Source organism: Mastomys coucha, unplaced genomic scaffold, assembly GCF_008632895.1.
Source record: "Mastomys coucha isolate ucsf_1 unplaced genomic scaffold, UCSF_Mcou_1 pScaffold6, whole genome shotgun sequence".
Lineage (NCBI taxonomy): Eukaryota > Metazoa > Chordata > Mammalia > Rodentia > Muridae > Mastomys > Mastomys coucha.
In genome coordinates, this window is record NW_022196912.1 from 34,197,823 (window position 1) to 34,212,522 (window position 14,700).

The 14,700-nt window shown below is 45.2% G+C and overlaps 1 protein-coding gene across 3 annotated transcripts in view; it reads left to right on the forward strand.

Annotated features, from left to right (window-relative positions):
- The window catches only part of Fam49a (family with sequence similarity 49 member A), a 109,123-nt gene that overhangs the window by 30,194 nt on the left and 64,229 nt on the right, over positions 1-14,700 (forward strand). For 2 of the 3 annotated variants that reach the window (XM_031357447.1, XM_031357446.1), the window contains exon 2: positions 13,009-13,150. The exons of the other annotated variant lie outside the window; for it this stretch is intronic. The gene's annotated coding sequence lies outside the window, so the exon portion shown is untranslated. The remainder of the gene's footprint in view (positions 1-13,008; positions 13,151-14,700) is intronic. 3 annotated transcript variants of the gene reach the window in all.

Consider the following 14,700-nt stretch of genomic DNA (forward strand, 5'->3'; position numbering starts at 1 on the left):
GTCCTGTCACATCTAGAATTAGCTCTGAGCCCTTGGGCTTTTAATTAAAGGGCTGAGTGAGTCAGATGGTTTATGGTTGGCCTCACATCTTCAGGGAGACACAGAGGGAGGTTGCCTGTTCTGTCATTTTCCCTTTTAGAAGTCCAGTGCCTCTCTGCTGTGAGGATGTGGATCAGGAGACTCAACAGAGACTTCCAGGAAGGGCCTGTGGCTAAGCTTCTTCCCCGAGCTCTGTAGAAGCCAGGCTCTGGAAGCTCTGAGGCAGTAGGTATGCGGCCTGCTATTGGTCTGTTCCTTGGGAAGGCCAGAGCTGAGCCAGCCCCAGGGGATCCTCTTGTGGTTCCCTGGGCTCACCACAGTTTGTTAGTGTTTCTTAACCCAACACTGTGTTCCACTTTGGGTGGTTTGTGCTAAATGCATTTTCAATCCTCAGCGGTACAAAAAAAATAAAGGGGTTGTCTTTTTCAAAGTGGGCTTGGATGTATTGAAAGCAAGGCCGCCTGCTGTGTGTCTCTGACAATTGCCTCCCCAAAGGAGTGCTGGGAAACCTTATCTTTCCAGACATCTCTACTCCTGCTTGAAAGGGACTTAAATAAAATTGCCTTTCTGACCAATGCTGACAGGGTCAGCAGGGTAGCTATTATTTATCTAAGCTGAATCTCTTAGGTTGCAACTTTATATCATCCTTCCCAACACCTAGAAGAAGAGAAGTTTGATCTCTCACAGGGTGTCACTGTGGAGGTCATACACTCCCTCCATGAGAGTATGTATCATGACTTGATTAGACCCATTCACCTTTCAAATGAGCATCCCATAAGCTGTGGTGTGCCCAACACTGTGTTAGGGGGAGAGCTCTGTCTCTCACCAGCACTCTCCATCGGGGCATACATCAGTGTTCTATCCCCTTGGCTAACTGTCCAGAGTGGAGCTCCTGCCAAGAACCCTGGATCCTTTGTTTTCCTTCTAGAGGCTGATGCATGCACACACTTGCTTTCTCTCCTGAGGCTGAATATCTTCTCAGCAAGATCGCTCAGTGTAGTCATTTGAATGAGAAATGGCATCTCCCAAGGGCTTACATATTTAATACCTGGTCCTTGGTGGATATTTGGAAAGCTTACAGAACTTATTGCCTTGTTGGAGGAAGCATGTCACTGAGGGGAGGGCTCTGAGAATTTATAGCCTCACCCCACTGGCAGGTGGTTCTCTCTGCTTTCTGAGCTTGGCTGGAGATGTGATTTCTCAGTTTCTTGCTCTAGCTGCCTGAGGCTCTGCTTTTTCCACCTTTATAGAGTCTCTCTCCCTCTGGAACTATAAGGCAAAATAAATTCCTCTATAAGTCACTTTGGGTCATGGTGTCACAGCAAGAAAATACATTACTTATATACTCAACCTTAGCATTGCTGACATTTGGTGCAAGATATGCCTTTGTTGTAGGATATTTAGCAGTTCCCCAGCCAGAAGCACTACACACACTTCAATTTTGTTGACCAAATATGTCTGTGAACACTGACAAATGTCTGATCCATATTTATCTTTGCCAAAGTACCCTTAGATTCTTTTCCTAAAAGAAAACTCATGACCAGGAGAAATGTAGGAATTTCAAACAGTTAATCGGGGACAAAGATGTATCTACAATTGAAATAGCTTATGTTGGGGCTAGAGAGATGGCAACACGGTTTAGTGCACTTGTGGGTCTTCCAGAGGATATGTGTTCCATTCCCAGCACCCATGTGGTGGCTAACAACTGTCTGTGATTCTAGACACAGGAAATCCATGCCTGTTTTCTTGCATCCATATGCAGGGCACACTTGCATGTATATAAGGCCAAGACATACATGCAGGCAAAACAGTCATACATACAAAACAAAAATAAATAAAATTAAAAGCAAAAACATGGTAGAAAATAGCCTATCTTCTCACAACCTTATTCTGCACTGTGGTAGTCAATTTTTAATTAATTAATTCTGTACAATAATGAAAATAAAATTGATTAGGGCTCATGTCCATTCCTATAGTGTGAACACTCATATCATGGCTGCCTGCCCTCAAGCGTTTGCATGACGTCATTGAACATGAAGTTGGGAAGAGATCCAGTTGACCTTGAGCTGGTATTGTAGCTTCAGAGTGCCATGAAACCATGTGTCTGTTCATATAGTGACCAGCACTGTTCTCGTTTGTCCTCTTCTGTTCCCTACTTTTCTATCCCAAAGACAAGATACTGCCAGGGTGCTCTGTGGGAAGGCCCTCTAGCCCATCATGGATTTTTTTGGTCATTTCTTCTTATAAGTATAGAATGGTTAGGCTGGGCTGCTCTCCCTCATCAGTGAAGTGACTCCTTCCAGTCCTCATACTTACAGTATTTCACAAGAGCAGTAAGATAGCTCCAGTCTTAGAGAAGAAGCCTCAGAATGTTCACCACAGGGCAGGAACTCCTAGACAGAATGACTTCTGGGCAAGGACTTGAGTGCTAGGTTGACTGTAAGGGACTTGGGAGGGATCACGTGGGATCTGTAACAAGAAAGAGAGTAATCCTTTTTGCTATGATTATAAAGTGAACGCTTATGCCTGAACCTCAGGTGCCTCTTGTCCCTAAGTTCCTGGGTGTAGTGGGTGATTGTCATAGAAATGCAACCTGAGTGACCCCAAGGGCATAGCTGGTTTTAGATCTTTTCCTTGGGCCCATGACTCAATGTCAAGTGCTCCTCGGCACCTCCGTGCATTGTTAACTAGAAGAGTGAGAAGAAGCGTAGTTGGCCATGCAGAAGTGGGCGTTCTCCTCTCTTTGGTGTCACATCGTTGTGTAACTTTGGGAGGAGCCTGTGACTGGAAAGTGGATAGCTTCAGGGAATAGATAGGTGCCTGAGTGTTGGGATTTTATCCTGTAGGTGATGGGAGATCCTTGAAAAACATCTAAGTAGGAAAGACATATGATTAACTGTACGCCTGAGAGGGATGAAACTGGTCATGACTTGGGGACACCATCCAGTGGAAAACTGGTGAAGCAATCATGAGCCCTAAATGCCAAGGGGTCAAAAGGGTGGAGATGAGTGTGAGCTGCAATGGCAGTGGGAGCCTGAGAAGACTTCCTGGAGGAAGTGTCTACTGCCAGCTTCTAAGGATGACATCAAAGGCAGAGGGAACAGTGTGGCCGAGAAAACACAAAGCCTCACTCGTGTTTGAGCACCTTTGGGTCAGGCTGACTTAGTATGAGTCTCGTTTATGGAGGGATATGAACAATTGGCTCTACTAGAAGATGATGAATCTGGAAAGATGCTCACAATGGAAGGTGTGTTTGGCTGTTGTCAGTCTCCCCGAAGATCTTATTCTTGTCTCTTCTCTTATCTCTCTGCTTCCTCTATCTTTCTCTCTTCGACAAGGTGTAAGGTGCCAAGAGTCCTTATATGGAAGGATCTTGTCCCCTGTTCTTCAGGGACAGGATCATCCTTTGGTGTCCAAGGGTGAGTGAAGTGCTGAATGCTGATCTGCCTCCAGTGTTCCTCACAGCAGGAATCCCAGCAGGAATCTCAGATCCCAAAGCCTTTGTATAGAGCAAGAACCAGTGTGTGTCTGGGAGGCCAGAAGAGCCTTGTCAGCCCCACAGATAAGCTGGCTTCCAGTTGTCATAGGTGGGTGAATCTTCTTTCTGGCTGTCCCTTACCACAAAGGTTGCACGAGTCCTATTTCCCTAGGGCCTCCTTTGTGGCAAGACCATACTGCCTCACCTGCTTGGGCTCTTACCTAGACTTGTGTTATAGGCGAGATCTACACAAAGCACCTGTCACAGCTTCGAGGAGTGTGGACTGAGCCCAGGGCCTTAGGAGTTCCAGAATGGCTTATGGGATTCAATTGCTGTTTGCTATATGAGACCCCTGTGGCTTTGGGTTCCTGAGTCCTGGAAGACTACAAGATATGCTGGAGTTTGCAGTCCATTGGGGTAGCTTGAATATTAGTAAAACTGTCTATCACCACAAAGCTTTCAGCTTGTTGCTCACACAACCGATTGACCTTTCTGACTTCTGTGTTTTATAGTGGCACTGCCTTCAAACCCCTAAAACCTTTATTTACACCAGATGGCCCAAGGTAGCTAGCTTTGCCTCAGTAAAATAGGCCAATCCTGTTTGCTGATTTTCAAATGGTCACTTTAAATGCCAGATAACTCTGGAATGGGGCTAGTAGTACTATTGTGGGAAAAGAGCCATCAGGCTCAAAGAATATACATTTCCATGGAGCTGGGATTAATTTCATGTGTAGGGATTAATGCCTACAACTGTTCAATCTGCAACTATAGGATTTTGACACAGCTATGTCTTCCCTGTATTGGGTATAATAGCTTCTGGTTCTTCTTCCCCTAAGCCCTCCTTCTCAGGATCACTGAATGCTTCCTGCCCTCCATGAAGTAGCATTGGATGAACTGGGACACCCACACTCCTCTTTTGTATATAGCCCTTGAGTAGTCACAGTAAAGGGGGATAAAATGCTGACTCTTCTAGTCAGAACTGTTCATCCCATGGTACACATAAGGAATGAACACGTGACTGTGATTTTTGGAAAAGAAACTCATTTGATTGTCAAAGTTACCCAGAGAGCCTTGCTGGTATACCATCACCGAACTGGATTCAGCCAGAGTTTCATTTTAATACTTGGCTGACTAGGGACTGCCCAACTAAGACCAAGTTCAGGGACAGACCCAAGTTTCCAGTGTTCAAATTAAATCACCACCCTGGCTTTTATGTATGTATGTATGTACTGCATGGAGACGGTCAGGCACAGATTTTATACTTTTATACTAGACTGATTCTTTTTGTCTTACTGTGCAGTTTCCCTGTGGAGACAGGGTAGGATATCAGCTGCTGACATCTTTGACTTCCTTAAGTTGTACTCCTTACCGCTTCCCAAAGGTTACACACCTGGAGTTGCTTCCCTAGGGAGAGCAGAGGGAGGAAAAGATGTGTGACGACTGGCATTTAATTGTCTCTTTACTCAGAGCTGTCAGAGGAGGAAGCCAAATGCATGTCATGTGCCTTCCTTCCCCTGGAATACCTCCGGTAAAGAACATTCTAGAAGCTGTTTCCAGAAAAAATATTCCCCCTGGCCTTCTGTTCAGTGAATGAGTTGTGGCCTCACCGAAAGAAAGAGTGGAGTTTTCTGAAGAATCCAGCTTCTTTGTTAGGGACATTCACTATAATGGCATCATACAGGTGACAAAGACCACAGGCCACTATGAACCTGAAAGTAGATATATAGTTCTTCTTCTTGTTCTGCTCCTTCGCCACCCTGAGACTAAGACTACTAACAATGCCTGGATCTCTTTATGGAACCCAGGGACAGGGGGATCCAGATATACATTTACCTACCCCAATATTAACAGGATAACAGTCTCAGCTTCTCTTAGTTCCTCCCATCTGTGTGGTGTGGATATATTGCTTTTACCATAAAGACTGATCCGAATCTCAGGGAGAGACCCAGAGAAATAGTCACAGAGCTACCGGTATGGACAGGTATGACTTTTGGTCAATAGGACAGACATTTCTGAATTAGGGAACGTGCACATAGTATGTCCCTCTGCAAACAGTGAAGAGCTACATCGTGTGTTCTCTCAGGTGAGACTGGGAGCCCTGTATGGAGACTGGGCTGCTAAGAGCTGCCAGGCTTTCTTTGGGTCTCAGCCAATCCCCAGTCTATCATGTCCTCTGGGTACAGCTAGAAACCCAGTCCCTTCTAAGCATGCTCGAATGGCCGTTGCTCTCTTGTTAGTATTTCATTTTACCTGTATTGATATGGGAGTTGAATTCATGGCTGGTTATTTCCTGGTTTCAAATGAAAGGCAGGTATTTTTCTCCTCCTGGCCTAAGATTCTTTTTTTTCCTCCATTTATTTTTTTATTAGATGTTTTCTTTATTTACAATATCTCCTTTCCCAGGTTCACCTCCAAAATAAATAAAATAAAATAAAAAAACAAAAACTAAAACAAACCCTTGTTCCCTCCCCACTCCCTCTGCTCACCACCCCACCCCCTCCTGCTTACTGGCCCTGGCATTCCCTTACACTGGGGCATAGAACCTTCACAGGGCCAAGGGCCTCTCCTCGAATTGATGACTGACTTGGCCATCCTCTGCTATACATATGCTGCTGGAGCCATTAGTCCCACCATGTGTACTCTTTGGTTGGTGGTTTAGTCCCTGGGAGCTTTGAGGGTACTAATTAGTTCATATTGTTGTTTGTCCTAAGGGGCTGCAAACCCTTCAGCTCCTTGGGTCCTTTCTCTAACTCCTTCACTGGGGACCCTGTACTCAGTCCAAGGAACTGAAGAAGAAGGAAGACCAAAATGTGGATACTTCATTCCTTCTTAAAAGGGAGAACAAAATACCCATGGAAGGAGTTGTAGAGACTAACTATGGAGCAGAGACTAAAGGAAGGACAATTCAGAGACTACTCCACCTGGGAATCCTTCCTATATTGAGTCATCAAATCCAGACATTATTGTGGATGCCAGCAAGTGCTGGATGACAGGAGCCTTATATACCTGTCTCCTGAGAGGCTCTGACAGTACCCGAGTAATACAGACGTAGAGGCTCTGGCCTAGGATTCTTAAGAAGTGCGATTTGGGGGAAAGATGAGAAAACAAAACTGCTCCTTAAGTGATGGCTCTTTCCTCCTCTGCCCAGAGCAGGCAGAGAAACTACTACTGCTCACCCTCTAGGCTGGAGTGGTTGCTCCTTGTAGAGGAAAAGGCTATGACTTGTGGAGTTATTACTGACCTCATACGAACCTGGGCTCATCCCTACAGTAGGCTCCACTCTATCTAGTATATGTAGGCAGCATAGTCATGTCTACTATATACACCAGCAGCCTATCTGGCAGCCTGTGTCTGTCTAAGGTTGTAGATCTACCACCAAATCCCGACTTCTGGAGGACTAGTTGGTCATCAAAACAACTAGTGATTCAATATGTGGATGGCACAAGGAACCAACCAGCCCTGCTCAGATAGCTTGCTAAACCATTACGTCTCCAGTCACACAACTATCTTGAACTTGTGATACTTGGCCTTATGAACTTAAGAAACTTAAACAGTCTGGGGTGCAAAGGGAGGAGTAATTGTTACAGAGGAGGGTTTGGGTGGGTTGAGAAGTAGGAGAACTGTTCAAAAGAGCTCTTGTGTAACTGGACAAGAGAATGATCAGTTCTGTGGGACTGTGAGTTGCATTTGGGGGACCACGTGTCCTGATATGTCTGGGCCAGTCCTGGGTTCTCTCATTTGTCTCAACCATATTTACCAGCAAGGCTGCTTAGTGTTCCCAGAAACATCAAAGTTTTGTTGATAGAGCATAAGGAGGCTGTAATTCCATGTGCCCTATGTACGCAGATGTGGTTAATAGCACTGAACATAGTTGTGCAGGGTGGGCCACACATTTCAGTGAGGTCCTGTGCAGGATGCTCTAACAGCTCAGAAGTTGGTTATGGGTTATCACATGGGCAAGTCCCTGGAACATTTGTCGGTAATGTGGCTTAAAAGTGAGATGTTGTGCTGAAATGTCACATGAGCTGTGGCTCAGAGCATTCATAGCCTGTTACTTTTGACCTTTATAAAAAATTATTTAGTTATATCAACTATGAAGTAAGAATATGCATATGGACCCCCAAGAGTTTGAATAGTGATCTACACACAGCATCTAGCTTACTCACTGATGTAGGACAATTAATGGCAGCTGCTGTTTTGTCATACTTACTATTAGTTGGTCCAAAGTTGATGGTATTTGGGCTTTACTCTCAGTACTTGTGAAATGTCGAGAGATGACTCCCATCCTACCTTGTCTCTTCTTTGTGAGGTTGAAATCAAGCATCTAGGAATTCTTGGAAGACTATATACCATTAGCCTGGGGACTGTGAGCAGAGTTGCCCCTGCCCTACCAGCCCCAGCTGCTCTATCCTCTGGGACTTAAGAACTGACTTCCTAAGGCATCATCATCCCATCCACCCACCCTGATGCTCCATATATCTCAAGCCTCCAGGGTCCAACCACTTCCTTCTCCCATGAGTGGGGCTATGTAAACACCAAGACCAGGATGTCATTTACTGGTGCTGGCTGACCCCAGTAGGCTGCCAGCCAAGAGGGACCAGGGGATAAATTCTCCAGCTGGCTCTGAGTACTCCATGGTATTCCCTGCCTGGAGAGCTTTCCCCTTCTGAATGAAGTGTCCTCTGTTCCTGAGGGATCTGCTTTTATTTAATTCTTTCCAGTGTTTTGCCCTTTAATATAGCTGCTTTGGGAAGGCGTTTTAGGAAGTGATTAGAAGCAAGAATTCCAGCCAGCTTGCCCAAGTTCATAAATTGACCCTATGTCTCAAACACTGAATCTTTTAAACAAGAGGCTAACCCATGATGTATCTCAGTTTCCTTAATTATAAAAGGGACAAAAGCAATGCCAAACTGACAGGACTTCTGTGGGATTTTGGGGGTGGCAAGATGTGTAATCAAAGTTTGAGACACAGCGAGTCCATGATGTAGCACTGTCTAACTCTGTCCTCTCCTTCTTTGCACTGTTATGTCCTCACTCCTGCTATTGTGGGAAAGATGTCAAGTGTCACACTTTGGACGGGAGACTGCCTTCTGCTTCAGAGACTGGGACATTTTGAAGGAGTCCCCCATTCCCCTGCTGGGCAGTAGATTCCCTATCTGTATTTTCTCAGGCCTTTGGACTCATCATCTTTCTCCTCTTACCTCACTTTGCTCCTGCCTGGTCCTACCACCACTTGTCTTCAAGAGTAGAAGACATACAGCTGTCAGTAGCTCCTTCTCTGGATAGGAAGGAGGGGATGATGTGAGAGGGTGACTGTATTGGATGTCATTAGTAGATGCCTGTCAAGCCTTGGTTCTGTCCCAGGGCTCTTCACATATCAGGGTTTGGGCTACCCCTGTTTATTAACTGGTCTTTCAAGCCGAGCAAAGGCTACGGTATTGGGAAACACATTTTTGGTCACCATGTGCTATGGAGGGGCAGCCATCCTGTTCTCCATTGATGCTGTAAGCTACCATGATGTCTACAATCCCAGGAGCAAGAGCAAATGAGTATGGTAGGCTATTAGGTCATGTTGCTTTGGAGGCAATGTGTTTGATGTTGCTCTCTTCACTTCTCCCTGTGAATATTTGGTTCTCCCCATCCACCATTAGCTACCACTTTAAATAGCTTGGATTCCTTACCCAGATATCCTTACTTTGTGTTATTCCATGTTTGTTTGAATATTTTAAAAAATGATCTACAGAATCCAGGACAGATCCCTAGAAGGCCATTTGACAGTTTTCACTGGCTCTTTGTGATCATATATAGAAGAAAAAAGAAGGAGGAGGAGGAGGAGGAGGAGGAGGAGGAGGAGGAGAGATGAGGCCATAATGACAGCACTCAGTCCCCCTTGTTACCCAAATGCTAGCCAATGGAGCCAAGCCAGGATGATGGCAGGCAACAAAAGCCACAGAGACACAAGCTTCCCAGTGCAGGGCCTTCTCGAGGTCTGGACTGTACTTTTTATTAGCTTTGCTGATGCACAGCCAATTAGGAGAAACCGCAGAGTGGTGGGACATATCGCCTTGTTTGTTAAGGGTTCTGCATTCTCTGCTCAGTCACAGTGCCCATGAGAGAATAAAGAAAAGTGCTAAAACTTATGTCTGTTTCTCTCTCTCTCTCTCTCTCTCTCTCTCTCTCTCTCTCTCTCTCTCTCTCTGTGTGTGTGTGTGTGTGTGTGTGTGTTTGTGACACACAGAGACAAACAAAGACAAAGAGACAGACAGAGACAGAGTCAGAGAGACAGAGAGGAACAGAGTCAGCGGCAGACAGATTCAGAGACAGACCTGCTGATTTGAATTAGGGTTGCTTATAAAGAGCATGAGTGGGGTGCCATTTATTGAATCATGAACAACTTCACCAGTGATTGGACTACAGAAGAAAATGACAGTCACTCAGTAGTAACTATTAGCTACCAACAGTCCCTCAGGGAGCAGTGGGGCCTCTTGACCCTCTTCTGTATAACAGAGCTATTTATGTGAGGTTGTTGAGCCATCACCAGGTGACGTCATGTTTAATGATGTGTATTTGGACACAGGGAAGCTCTGGAGGCATCTCTGACAATCAGAGTCAACAAAATGGGTAGGAGACACCCGGCAGGATGTTAGCCACGCAGTGGAACCTCCGTGTTCTGACCTGGGTTATCTGGATGAAGGTAGCCCATCCTCTTTGGGTGAATGAGATTCACTTATGCCTTCTGAACCACTAATAATTTGAAAGTGGCTGAGAGAGAAAGCAGATGGTGGTGATGTGGGAAAGCTCTCCTAAAGTCTGGTGACTCAACAGCTTCTCTTTTGTTTCTAGAACCTTCCATGGCTCACCTGGTCTCTCAGGCTTTGCCAAGAGGAATGGCCTTGTCCTACAACCCTTTGGAAATTTGCTTTCTTTAGCCTTTACACCTGGCTTTGTGTTGGAAAGGCCAGGCTCTGGTGCTGGAAATAAAATTTATGGGTACCCACCCACAGGACCCTCTTCCTCATTTACACCACACCCTATTTTCCAAAAACACAGGTCCCAGCTCCACACATCTGCTCAGAAAACACTCTCTCACAGAGGGCGGTTCAAAGTGGCTGTTTTCTCTATCATTTCCTCCCCCGACTTCACTTCCTGTTTTTTTTCTTCCTCTTTCTCCGCCCCCACCCCATCTCTCCTGGCATGTCCCCACTCTCTGAGAACAGGAACAGAGCCCAGAGCGTTGATAATCATGATTTCCTGTGGTGCCCTCTGGCTGCAGCTGCTCAGAGCTCAGGCTAGGAGTCCAGCCTCCTGGGGCAGGCAGGGAGCTGGGCAGTCACCCTTGGCTTTCAAAAACCCCTCCACCCTGCCCCAAACAGAACCTAGTAAGAATAATCCTCCCTGTCTTTAGAACAGACAGCTTTCAAAGCACTGTGTCCTACATTTGAGGAAGACAATGACTACATAGACAACTTTTTATTTTTTGCCCCATTAACTGTAACCCAATTGATATGAACAGGAAGATTGAAGAGTTAGATGTGGCCCTGTTTCTCTTTCTTTTTCATATTTTAACTTTTGACCATACTCATCTTGTTTTCTTCTCTTAACCCCTCCCTCTATAGTTACACTCCATTTTCTCTTCTTCCCAATTAGTCTTCCTCCTCTTTCCTTGCTGGTGTGCATGTGTGTATGCATGTGTATGCATGTGTGCATGTGTGTATGTGTGTATGCATGTGTATATGTGTGTATGCATGTGTATGCATGTGTGTATATATGTGTGTATGCATGTGTATGCATGTGTGTATGTGTCTATGCATGTGTGTATATATGTGTGTATGCATGTGTGTATGTATGTGTGTATGTATATGTGTGAATGTATGTATGCCTGCATGTGTGTATGTATGTTTATTGTGTGTATGTGTGTGCATGTGTGTGTATGTGTATGTATATGTGCATGTGTGTGTATGTGTATGTGTGTATGTATATGTGTGAATGTATGTGTGCCTGCATGTGTGTGTATTATATATGTATATGTGTGTGTGCATGTGTGTATGTGTGTATGTATACGTGTGTATGTGTGTGTATGCATGTGTGTATATGTATGTGTGTATGCGTGTGTATGTGTGTTTGTTCAAGGAAGCATTGTGTCGGTTGGACTCATCACTTGTTCCACAGTGCACTTTCTTTATGCCTCAGCAAACAAACATAGCAGTAAAAAGTTCATGATTTTGGTTGCTTGGACAAATGGAGTTAATAGTACCTAGTTAGTACAGTTTTAAGCCAAGTTGGGGAAACATCTGTATAGAATTCACATGGTATGCCTGCCAGATAGGATCTGGTTGGTAAATGTTAGATGCTAGATACTTGCGTTGCTTCTTTCAGTTCATTTTCTGTGTAGAAGACTGGCTGACCAAATACCCAGGGGGGTCAGAAAATCCTTTTAAGAATTGGTACTCATACTCAAGGAAAATGTCCATATCTTATCCTATTTCTCTGCAAGATAGGGAGGAAGAGAGGGACAGAGAGAGAGACAAAGACAGAGACAGACATAGAGGGAGAGAGAGAGAGAGAGAGAGAGAGAAAGAAAGAGAAAGAGAGAGAGAATTGTTGCCACTAAAATAGCAGAGGCCACCTACTGCGGTGTCCCTGGCTCACAGTCTTTCGTGACAATATTTTTACAATAGAGGCATGGACACCATCCCAGCCACATAGCCACAGTGGACTGTTTTTACCAATTTAGTTTCTTCATTGGTAAAACCGTAAAAGCTACAAAAACAGAAGCCTGTGGAAAGCATCGCCTCTCTGTGTGAAATCTGTTTTTAAAGGGGAGCTGAGACATGCCTCAATATGTAAAGTGCTTGCTGCGCCAGTGTGAGGACCTATGTTCTGATCTCCAGTATGCATATTCTGCTGTCCAAGAATTGTGACCTCTTTAATCCTGGCACTCAGGAGGTAGACACAGGGGATTCCCAGGGCAAGCTGACTAGGTAGACTAGCCAACTATGGGAGCTGTAGGGTCAGTGACAAACCCTGCCTCAGTATCTAAGGGGCAGACTGACTGAAGAAGACGCCCAGTGTCAACCTCGGGCCTCCACAAACATGTATACACACACACCTGTGCACACAGGTGTCCCCATATGTATGCACACACACAGATAGTAAAAGCCTTCCCATTCAGAGCCAGCAGCCACACTCTTCAGTGTGACCATGAGGCTGCATTTAAAAGTTCCAGTTGCCAAAGAGTCAGAATTCCCATTCTGGATCTGACTCCCAAGTTGATGATTCTGAAAGATTGCCATTTACTTCTTTGAGCCTTAGTTTCCCCAACTACAGAGTGAATGAATTGGGCACATTTAATCTCGTAGGTGTCTTTTAACATCCTCCATTCCTGAGTCTGGGATTTTCTGTGCTTGGCTTAAAAACTGCATTGTGATGGGAGAATGCCTGGAAACTGCCTTGTCATAGTAACAAAACCTTGATTGATTTGATTTCCACAGAGTACCACTCCCATAAGGACAGAGACCCTCGGGGACCATAGACTTGATTTGGAGGGCTCCTTCCTGTGGCCTCATAGCTACTCTGCTGGTTTGTCCCTTCAGTCTGGATTGGTGACACACAACCACTGGAGATTATTTCCAGGTAATGAACTGCTGTGTTTAAGGATGTCTGAGAGTGGTAACTAGCATTTCAGTGGGAAGTGTGTAATGTGCATGTATGTGTGACACTTGGAAGTACAAAGTTCAATGTGTCATCTTTGATTAGAAGCTGTGGGCTCCTAACACCATGTCTCAAGAAAAACCAAATGAGAAGGGACATAAATAAAGGGACGTGTATTCTGAGGAAGCTGTGATTAGGAAGTGGTCTGAGGCCTCTGGGCATTTTTAGCTGTATCTTCAGTGGTTTGTGCACCTCTCTGGGTGTCTGGAATATGTAGGCGTGAAGCAGGAGATTAGCATGATGCACAGGAAAGGAGGATAGTAGAGTCGAAGTTTTAGTTACTTCCCCTTGTATAACGCATTTAAGATGAAGCACAGTTGAAGCCCTTTCTACTTTTATTGGCTTAGTGAGTTGAGACACAAGGGCACTTGTACTACACAGGCTGTAGTGCGTGTGACTTTCTCATTGCACCTTTCCTGACAAGATATGTGTTTCTCTTACACCCCTACCCCTTACTTAGTCCCACCAATATTGGACAGTTTTCATCTTCCTATGAGTAGTACATAGTCTATTTGAATTTCTTCAGTGAATTTGCATATGATGTGGGCTGACAAGCCTCCCCAGTTGACTAAAGATCTATGGGTTTAAGCTTCCAGAACTCTTAACTTATTAGCACACCTTTCTTAGGTGGGCCTGGGACACAGCATAAGGTCAGGGAAGATGAGGGCAACATTATTACACTGGAAGGCATTGCCTGTCTGTACCCTCTGTGTCGAAACTCTTTTTCACAAAAAAACGATCTTCAGATTCCTTGAAAGCTAAAATTAGGAGTTCATGAGCCTAAGACAGGACAGAGCCGAGTCAGGTGACCACTAAGGTGACCCATTATCAGGTCCCAGAATCTTCAGCTCCCCCCTTGTATCTTGTTGGTTCTTGGCTAAATAGCCTAGCCTCAGGGCCCCCTGCCTTCCTTTCCTCCTGTTGTCTTTTTTCTCTACAGTGCTCCCTGAGCGGTGGGACCATCCCAAAGAACGAGAAGAGTGCTGTGAGCTGTGACTAAGAATGAGCCTAGTGTGTACTCAGCTCTGTGTGTTGACCCAGTGGCTTTGCTTAAAACACCGCTAAGTTGCTGAGCCTGTGTCTCTGCCTGTAGTAAGGAGACAGTGATTGTGTCAGAAGCTGCTGGTGAGGGCTGAAGGCCATGATCCATTGACGTAGTTTCTTACTTCCAGTGAACTACAACAAAGGTTAGATCCTTTCTCCACCCAACTTTTGCACAGCTACTTAATCACAGCTCTAGCCCCATAATGGGTTCTGTGAACTGTGTGCCTATAATCTGTGCGCAGATGCTGTTCCCAACATCAGTCAGTCCCCGGCAGTTAAAGAAGGAGAGGCTGTCATCAGGCTTTGTATTTCAAAGCTTCTCTTTGGCTTGGGCAAGGGCATCCTCACCAGACTAGCCATTTGGAAAGCTTTCTGTCTGCGCTGCCATATGCAACTTCAAGGCCCACCCTTCTCCCAACCCCTTAACC